We start from the raw sequence: 9257 nt of genomic DNA, 5'->3' as shown, positions 1-9257 counted from the left end.
GGTAGATAATTGTCTCTGAAAAGCCTCGTTAATCAACATTCCTGCAAACTAACAATTATTAATTTAAGATTGATGAAATATTGTAAGTGTTGTTACATAGATGCTGTGTTCACTATGCATGATTAATACATAATTCAAGGTTTATTTGATGTAGTAAATAAATAAATGATTTATTGATGTATAGATAAGAATTTAAATGTGATGTAACAGGTAAATTAACGTTAGGCCATTGATTGTGTTTTTATGTTCCATCCCGGAACTAACGTTCTCTGTTGTGTTACTGCTACGGAATTTGTTAATTGACTGTGCAATCTAACTTAAGCAGATCTTAGTCTGAGTCATAATTGTTGATGGCAGAGGCTAAGAAAGACAGTAAAGGGACTTTCAAGGGACTTTAAGAATTCAAGAACCTCTTTTCAGGACAAGCAGCCAACGAGGTATTTTGTTCAACCTATAGAACTTTGTTTAAAGTCGCGCCAAGTTCCATTTGTATTGTCGCGCCAAGCGCCATTTGTATTTCTTTGTTTCAGTACTGTATAATTTATCAACGTTACTGTGTTCATTCAAACATATAGTTCTCACGGCGTGACGTGGATGCATCGGAGAAAAAGACGTGCAATGCAATAAACGCCCGTTTCAAGGAACCAACCCGTGTCTGTTGTCGTGAAGAGAGCTACAAATATGTTTATCAAAAAGTATTGAATAGAAGTATAACTTAACTGATGGCAAATAGCTACAAACGTGATGAAATTTCCCGGAAATGTGTGATATTCTTCTTCTGTGGGTTTCAAGGCTGACCACAAACCAAAAAGGTGTATTGCCACCACCAACTGGACAGCTTGAAACCAAAACATGATAAAAAAAAAATCCATACATAATAGGGAAACTAACTTAATCCACCCAAATAAAAATAGTACATTGACAAAACCAAACTCCCACTTATCCTTTCAAATCTCCATATCTCCCTTCTCAGGTTCTAGGACCAGAGAGGGTGGTACGGCTCCATGTAACTCCTTTGCCGAGAAATCTTTCAGCCCCAGGAACCGTTCCACCACATCCACAATGAGTTTTATCTTGCTGGATCTTCTCTCCACTTGGCAGTGCCATTAATCACCATAGCTATAAAGGCCACCAAGTCCACCTTCTTAACCTTTAAAATGTCAGGATCCTGCACGTGAAAGGCAACCACTGCAGCCTGCAGTGAAGGCCTATCTACCGCCATGGACTCTTCAGGTGCACCATTCAAACCCTTAACCTTTTTAACAGCTGCTGCATATGAAATGCTCTGGACAGCCCTGACTTTGGCCACCTCATTCTCTTGTCACATTTTCATCACTTCAATAACACATGATATGATCTTTTCCACAACTTTGACACCTCGGCTTATCCCTTCTGCAAACACTTGAAACATGACCAAATGCTTTACGATGATCACACTGCATTGGTCTTGGGATAAATGCTCTGACTGTAGTTAATATACCTTAACTGCACTTGAGTAGGGAAAGACTCCATATCAAAAACCAAAAGAACAGAGACTTCACTTTTTCTTCATTCACCACACGATTAATCCGACATGCATGAATCACTCTAGGAATATTTTGAATCTCTTCAACATCGATTTACCAAGAGACACCAGATATAACCCACTTGAGGGATGCCCTGTTCCTAAGAGACACACACAACACTTCAAACTTATCAAATCGGGTGAGACACAACACGTTTCTTCTGATCCGCGGAAGCATACATTTTTTTAAACAAGCCCGCCTCTCGTGATCCTCACAGTCTTCACTCTACCCAGCACTCCAACAGTTTAGATATGAAATCCAAATCCAATCAAATGTTATTGGTCACATACATGTGATTAGCAGATGTTATTGCGGGTGTAGGGAAATGCTTGTGCTTCTAGCTCCAACAGTGCAGTAATATCTAACAAGTAATATCTAACAAATTACACAACATATACTCAATACCCACAAATCTAAGTAGGAATGAATTAACCTGTTGGGGCTACAGGTTAGCAATGAACCCCGAGCCGGGATTGCTAACAAGGCTGGAAATTCAAAACATCAAAAATCTAATAATTTCAATTTCTCAAACAATCAACTATTTTACACAATTTAAATGATAAACATCTCCTTAATCTAACCACATTGTTCGATTTTCAAAGAGGCTTTACGGCAAAAGCATAAAGTTAGATTATGTTAGGACAGTACATAGCCACAAAAGTACAAACATCCATTTTCAATTCAAGGTCAGGCGTCACCAAAAGCAGAAACCAGCTTGAATTATGCACTAACTTTTGTCAATCTCCATCAGATGACACTCCTAGGACATTATGTTATACAATACATGCATTTTTTGTTCCATCAAGTTCATATTTATATCCAAAAACAGCATTTTACAGTAGCGTGAAATTCAGATTTTTTCTTCTCTGAAATGCTTCCGGTGAACATAACAAAATTACTATTCGAAAACATTGGTAAATTATAATATTGTCATTCAAAGAATAATATATTATCATCTCGTAATTGCTACCGAATGGCCAGATCTCAAAATAACTTTACTGGGAAATCACATTTTGCAATAAACGGGGTGCTATGCTAAGAACAACAGGCTATGCTATACAGTTAGCATCATCTAAAATCGATAATAACATTGTAAATACCCCCTTACCTTTGATTATCTCCATCAGAAGGCAGGATCCCAGGTCCGGAAGGCATTCCAGGTCCGGAACAAATGTGGTTTCTTTTGACAAAGTTCATAATTTATGTCCAAATAACACCAAGTACTTAGCGTTCATTATGCTGTCTGTAAGCAGGAATCAGGAGGATAGAATTATGGTCAGATTTGCCAAATGGAGTGTGAGGGAGAGTATGCGTCTCTGTGTGTGGAGTAAAGGTGGTCCAGAGTTTTTTTTTTTCCTTCTGGTTGCACATTTAACATGCTGATAGAATGCCCCCATTCCCACGGTGGACCAGTACGGAGAAAAAATGTATGAAATGTATGCATTCACTACTGTAAGTCGCTCTGGATAAGAGCGTCTGCTAAATGACTAAAATGTAAAATGATAGAAATTTGGTAAGACCGATTTAAGTTTCCCTGCGTTAAAGTCCCCGGCCACTAGGAGCGCCGCCTCTGGGTGAGTGTTTTCCTGTTTGCTTACGGCGGAATACAGCTCATTGATTGCGGTCTTAGTGCCAGCGTCAGTCTGTGGTGGTATGTAGACAGCTACGAAAAATACAGATAACTCTCTAGGTAGATAGTGTGGTCTACAGCTTATCATGAGATCCTCTACATCAGGCGAGCAAAACCTTGAGACTTCCTTAGATATCGTGCACCACCTGTTATTTACAAAAATACATAGTCCGCCGCCCCATGTCTTACCAGACGCCGCTGTTCTATCCTGCCGATACAGCGAATAAACAGCAGCCGTATGTTGATAATGTCGTCGTTCAGCCACGACTCCGTGAAGCATAAGATATTACAGTTTTGAATGTCCCGTTGGTAAGTTTAATCTTCCACGTAGGTCATCGATTTTATTTTCCAAAGATTGCACGTTTGCTAGCAGAATGGAAGGAAGTGGGGGTTTATTCGATCGTCTACAAATTCTCAGAAGGCAGCCCGCCCTCCGGTCACATTTTCTCCACCTTTTCTTCACGCAAATGACGGGGATCTGGCGGACTCATTAAAGAAAGGATTCTGCCAGTTCGTGGTGAGTAATCGGAGTTCTGATGACCAGAAGTTATTTTTGGTCATAAGAGACGGTAGCAGCAACATTATGTACAAAATAAGTAAAATAATAAGTCACAAACAACGCAAAAAAAATAAACTCAATTGGATAGGAACACGCAAAACGTTAGCCTTCTTCTCGGGCGCCATCAGACTGTTAAACAGCCATCACTAACACATTAGAGGCTGCTGCTTATAGGCATAGACTAGAAATCACTGGCCACTTTAAGGAATGGAACACTAGTCACTTTAATAATGTCTACACATCTGGCATATCTCATCTTATGTGTACATACTGTATTCTAAACTATTCTACTGTATCTTAGTCCGTTCCGCTCTGTCATCACCATCACCACATCGTCCATATAAACTCAGCAAAAAAAGAAACGTCCCTTTTCAAGACCCTGTCTTTTAAAGATAATTTCACAGATCTTCATTGTAAAGGGTTTAAACACTGTTTCCCATGCTTGTTCAATGAACCATAAACAATTAATGAACATGCACCTGTGGAACAGTCGTTAAGACACTAACAGCTTGCAGACAGTAGGCAATTAAGGTCACAGTTATGAAAACTTAGGACACTAAAGAGGCCTTTCTACTGACTCTGAAAAACACCAAAAGAAAGATGCTTAGGGTCCCTGCCCATCTGTGTGAACATCCCTTAGGCATGCTGCAAGGAGGCATGAGGACTGCAGATGTGGCCAGGGCAATAAATTGCAATATCCGTACTGTGAGACGCCTAAGACAGCGCTACAGGGAGACAGGACGGACAGCTGATCATCCTCGCAGTGGCAGACCACATGTAACAACACCTGCACAGGATCGGTACTTCCGAACATCACATCTGCGGGATAGGTACAGGATGGCAACAACAACTGCCCGAGTTACACCAGGAACGCACAATCATTCCACCAGTGCTCATACTGTCCGCAATAGGCTGAGAGAGGCTGGACTGAGGGCTTGTAGGCCTGTTGTAAGGCAGGTCCTCACCAGACATCACCGGCAACAACGTCGCCTATGGGCACAAACCCATTGTCGCTGGACCAGACAGGACTGGCAAAAAGTGCTCTGAGTCACGGTTTTGTCTCACCAGGGGTGATGGTCGGATTTGCGTTTATCGTCGAAGGAATGAGCGTTACACCGAGGCCTGTACTCTGGAGTGGGATCGATTTGGAGGTGGAGGGTCTGTCATGGTCTGGGGCGGTGTGTCACAGCATCATCAAACTGAGCTTGTTGTCATTGCAGGCAATCTCAATGCTGTGCGTTACAGGAAGACATCCTCCTCTCTCATTTGGTACCCTTCCTGCAGGCTCATCCTGACATGACCCTCCAGCATGACAATGCCACCAGCCATACTGCTCGTTCTGTGCGTGATTTCCTGCAACACAGGAATGTCAGTGTTCTGCCATGGCCAGCGAAGAGCCCGGATCTCAATCCCATTAAGCACGTCTGGGACTTGTTGGATCGGAGGGTGAGGGCTAGGGCCATTCCCCCCAGAAATGTCCGGGAACTTGCAGGTGTCTTGGTGGAAGAGTGGGGTAATATCTCACAGCAAGAACTGGCAAATCTGGTGCAGTCCATGAGGAGGAGATGCACTGCAGTACTTAATGCAGCTGGTGGCCACACCACATACTGACTGTTACTTTTGATTTTGACCCCCCCTTTATTCAGGGACACATTATTCCATTTCTGTTAGTCACATGTCTGTGGAACTTGTTCAGTTTATGTCTCAGTTGTTGAATCTTGTTATGTTCATACAAATATTTGCACGTTAAGTTTGCTGAAAATAAACGCAGTTGACAGTGAGAGGACATTTCTTTTTTTGCTGAGTTTAGGTGGGACGCTGGGCTGAAGGGAGTTGTAGTTTTTTTAAGTAAATATTCAACCTAGTTTGTGCATAAAGTGGTAATTAACTACAATTACCATAATCAATTGCAACAGTTTTTTCCGACTCAGGCAGAGATGGATACATGTTTATGCCTCGACACACACAGACGGCATAGAGAGAGGAATGTACACAGTGGTTGTTTTAGCATGTAAATCTTGGTCGGGCAAAGTATAATTTTTTTATGCATGCCAGCAAAGCCACTACACTACACATTAATTGCACAATAACGGTGACAACAAAACAAAAAACAACCCTTGCAATATCAACTAGAATTACATGGGTCTATTACTGAACTTTAAAAAAAAACAAATATTTGAATGGGTAGAGACTGTCACTGGCAAACATGGTTACAGACCCAACAACATTATATAGTATCTTGTCCTGGTGAAGAAAAGCGCATGCACTCATTTATGAAGCAGCTTACAAGACATTTTTGGACTCACCGTTGTTGTGCTGTGCTCACTTGAACAGGAAGGAGGCACAGCGGTCCTTCTTGTGGGCAAAGTTTGTCATCAAAGGTGCTTTCAAGACAACTGGGAACTCTAAAAAAACAAGGTTGAATCAAAACGTCAGCAATCTTCAGGTTGGCTCTCTAGAAAGAGGCCTGAATTCCCGGTTTGGAATTCTGAGTTGGATTCCCAAACATATTTTCCCAGTCGAAGCTAGGCTTTTTCAGAGTTCCCAGTTGTCAGTATGGCCAAGTCTGAGATTTCCCAGGTCCGAGTTTCCAGTTGTTTTGAACGCGGCAGAAGTCATGCTGGATTGACAGCATGGCCAATGTATTCAACCTTTTCTGGCCCATGGTGTTGCGAGCGAATGTTTATCCTTTTAAGCTTGGAAAAGAGACCCTTTTAGACAGATGTTTTAAATCCTTAAATCCAGACTTGGACCACACACCCTCTCCACCGAATAGCAGGCACGCAAAGCAAAATAGTTATTGCTTTGCAATGCTTGCATTTAGCCACTGATTCCTTCCAAACTACTCATTGTTGAATTTGCGATTTCCGACTGTGTAATGTGTATGTCCAATGGCCAATGAGCCCCGATACCTTTTATCTATAATTTATCTTCATATGTCAAGGATTGAAAAGGATTTGCCACTAGATTGTCGACGTGATTCATGATGATGACTGCTTGCCTGCCTAAGATTTTGAAAGTAACATGATCAGTCCAATCAAAACTATGGTAAATTTGACGCCATTTTATCTGTGGCCAATGACCTTGAGCCTTCTTGGTTGGGCACTTCTATGGCAGCACCCAAGTGGGCTTTAACTGCCTAGCTCTCTCTGTAGATTTTGCAGTGACGTAGTGTCCCCATGAGTGACAGAACCATGAGCCAATCACAGCGCAAATAAAGATTACCAACGCATACACTCTGTACGCTCAGAGGAAGGCCCAAAAAATTGTCAAAGACTCCAGTCACCCAAGTCATAGTCTGTTTTCTCTGCTACTGCATGGCAAGCGGTACCGGAGCGCCAAGTCTTGTTCCAAAAGGCTCCTTAACAGCTTCTACCCCCAAGCCATAAGACTGCTGAACAATTAATCAAATGGCCACCCGGACTATTTGCATTGACCCCCCCCCCCCCCTTTGTTTTTACACTGCTGCTACTCGCTGTCTATTATCTATGCATAGTCACTTTACCCACACCTACATGTACAAATTACCTCGACTAACCTGTACCCCGCACATAGCCCCTGTATATAGCCTCATTATTGTTATTTTAGTGTTCTTTTTTTCTTCTTTATTATACTTTTTTTAAACTTTCGTTTATTTAGTAAATATTTTCTTAGGGCTTGTAAGTAAGCAATTCAGGGTAAGGTCTACACCTGTTGCATTCGGCGCATGTGACAAATTTGATTTGATTAGTATTTTGCTGGCTGCCCCTTGACCACAGAAAGCACTGAGCTTGGCTGAAACACCTGCATTTTGGACCTGCCTTACTCAAGAAAGAGACCATGTTTGTATGTGCTTTATTAATAACGTTTATATATTTTTTACATTGTTTGCAAACTGATATGTGACATGAATGAATGCCAAAATAACATGCAAAACAGGTGATTTACATTAATTTATTTATTTTTGCTGAACTGGTGGGGCTCAAAACGGGTGACAGTGAAAGCATGCCTTATCTTTGTCAGACAGTCCTGCAGCTGCATGACTAAAGACAGAACAGTATGGGGAGTAGGCTTCAGAGATAACGTTACCTGGCTGTTTGGCTCCTACTGCCTGAGCAGAGATGAGATGACTTTAAGGAATTCAAAATAATTTTTTTATTTCCTATTTTTCGATTGATGTCTACTCAATGTGGACCTGACAGTTTCAATAGAATATTTTCAATGTTTTGGCAATTCAATGTTCACTATTTTTGCATATCTGCATTGACCCTTTTTGTACTAACTTTTTTGACTCATCACATGCGCTGCTGCTACTGTTTACTATCTGTCATTTTTTTCCTAGTTATATGTACATACAGTTGAAGTCGGAAGTTTACATACACTTAGGTTGGAGTCTTTAAAACTCGTTTTTCAACCACTCCGCAAATGTCTTGTTAACAAACTATAGTTTTGGCAAGTCGGTTAGGACATCTGCTTTGTGCATGACACAAGTCATTTTTCCAACAATTGTTTACAGACAGATTACTTCACTAACACTTCACTGTATCACAATTCCAGTGGGTCAGAAGTTTACATACAAAGTTGACTGTGCCTTTAAAAAATTTGGAAAATTCCAGAAAATTATGTCATGGTTTTAGAAGCTTCCGATAGGCTAATTGATATCATTTGAGTCAATTGGACGTGTACCTGTGGATGTATTTCAAGGCCTACCTTCAAACTCAGTGCCTCTGGTTCATCCTTGGGAGCAATTTCCAAATGCCTGAAGGTACCACGTTCATCTGTACAAACAATAGTACTCAAGTATTAACACCATGGGACCACGCAGCCGTCATACTGCTCAGGAAGGAGATGCGTTCTGTCTCCTAGAGATGAACGTACTTTGGTGTGAAGTGCAAATCAATCCCAGAACAACTGCAAAGGACCTTGTGAAGATGCTGGAGGAAACAGGTACAAAAGTATCTATATCCACAGTAAAACGAGTCCTATATCGACATAACCTGAAAGGCCGCTCAGCAAGGAAGAAGCCACTGCTTCAAAACCGCCATAAAAAAGCCAGACTACGGTTTGCAACTGCACATGGGGACAAAGATCGTACTTTTTGGAGAAATGTCACCATCCCAACCGTGAAGCACGGGGGTGGCAGCATCATGTTGTGGGGGTGCTTTGCTGCAGGAGGGACTGGTGACTTCGCAAAATAGATGGCATTTTGAGGCAGGAAAATTATGTGGATATATTGAAGCAACATCTCAAAACATCAGTAAGGAAGTTAAAGCTTGGTCGCAAATGGGTCTTCCACATGGACAATGACCCCAAGCATACTTCCAAAGTTGTGGCAAAATGGCTTAAGGACAACAAAGTCAAGGTATTGGAGTGGCCATCACAAAGCGCTGACCTCAACCCTATAGAACATTTGTGGGCAGAACTGAAAAAGTGTGTGCGTGCAAGGAGGCTTATAAACCTGACTCAGTTACACCAGCTCTGTCAGGAGAAATGGGCCAAAATTCACCCAACTTATTGTGGGAAG

The 9257-nt window shown here is 41.6% G+C and overlaps 1 long non-coding RNA gene across 1 annotated transcript; it reads left to right on the top strand.

Moving 5' to 3' along the window:
* Positions 1–87: 87 nt before the first annotated feature.
* Positions 88–640, top strand: LOC123725516 (uncharacterized). Its single transcript, XR_006758016.1, has 2 exons — positions 88–437; positions 576–640. It is a non-coding gene; the product is annotated as an uncharacterized lncRNA (long non-coding RNA).
* The last annotated feature ends 8617 nt before the right edge of the window (positions 641–9257 follow it).

Source organism: Salmo salar, chromosome ssa01, assembly GCF_905237065.1.
Source record: "Salmo salar chromosome ssa01, Ssal_v3.1, whole genome shotgun sequence".
In the NCBI taxonomy this organism is placed as follows: domain Eukaryota; kingdom Metazoa; phylum Chordata; class Actinopteri; order Salmoniformes; family Salmonidae; genus Salmo; species Salmo salar.
The sequence above is the reverse complement of the archived record's forward strand: the minus strand, read 5'-3'. Positions and strand labels throughout refer to the sequence as shown.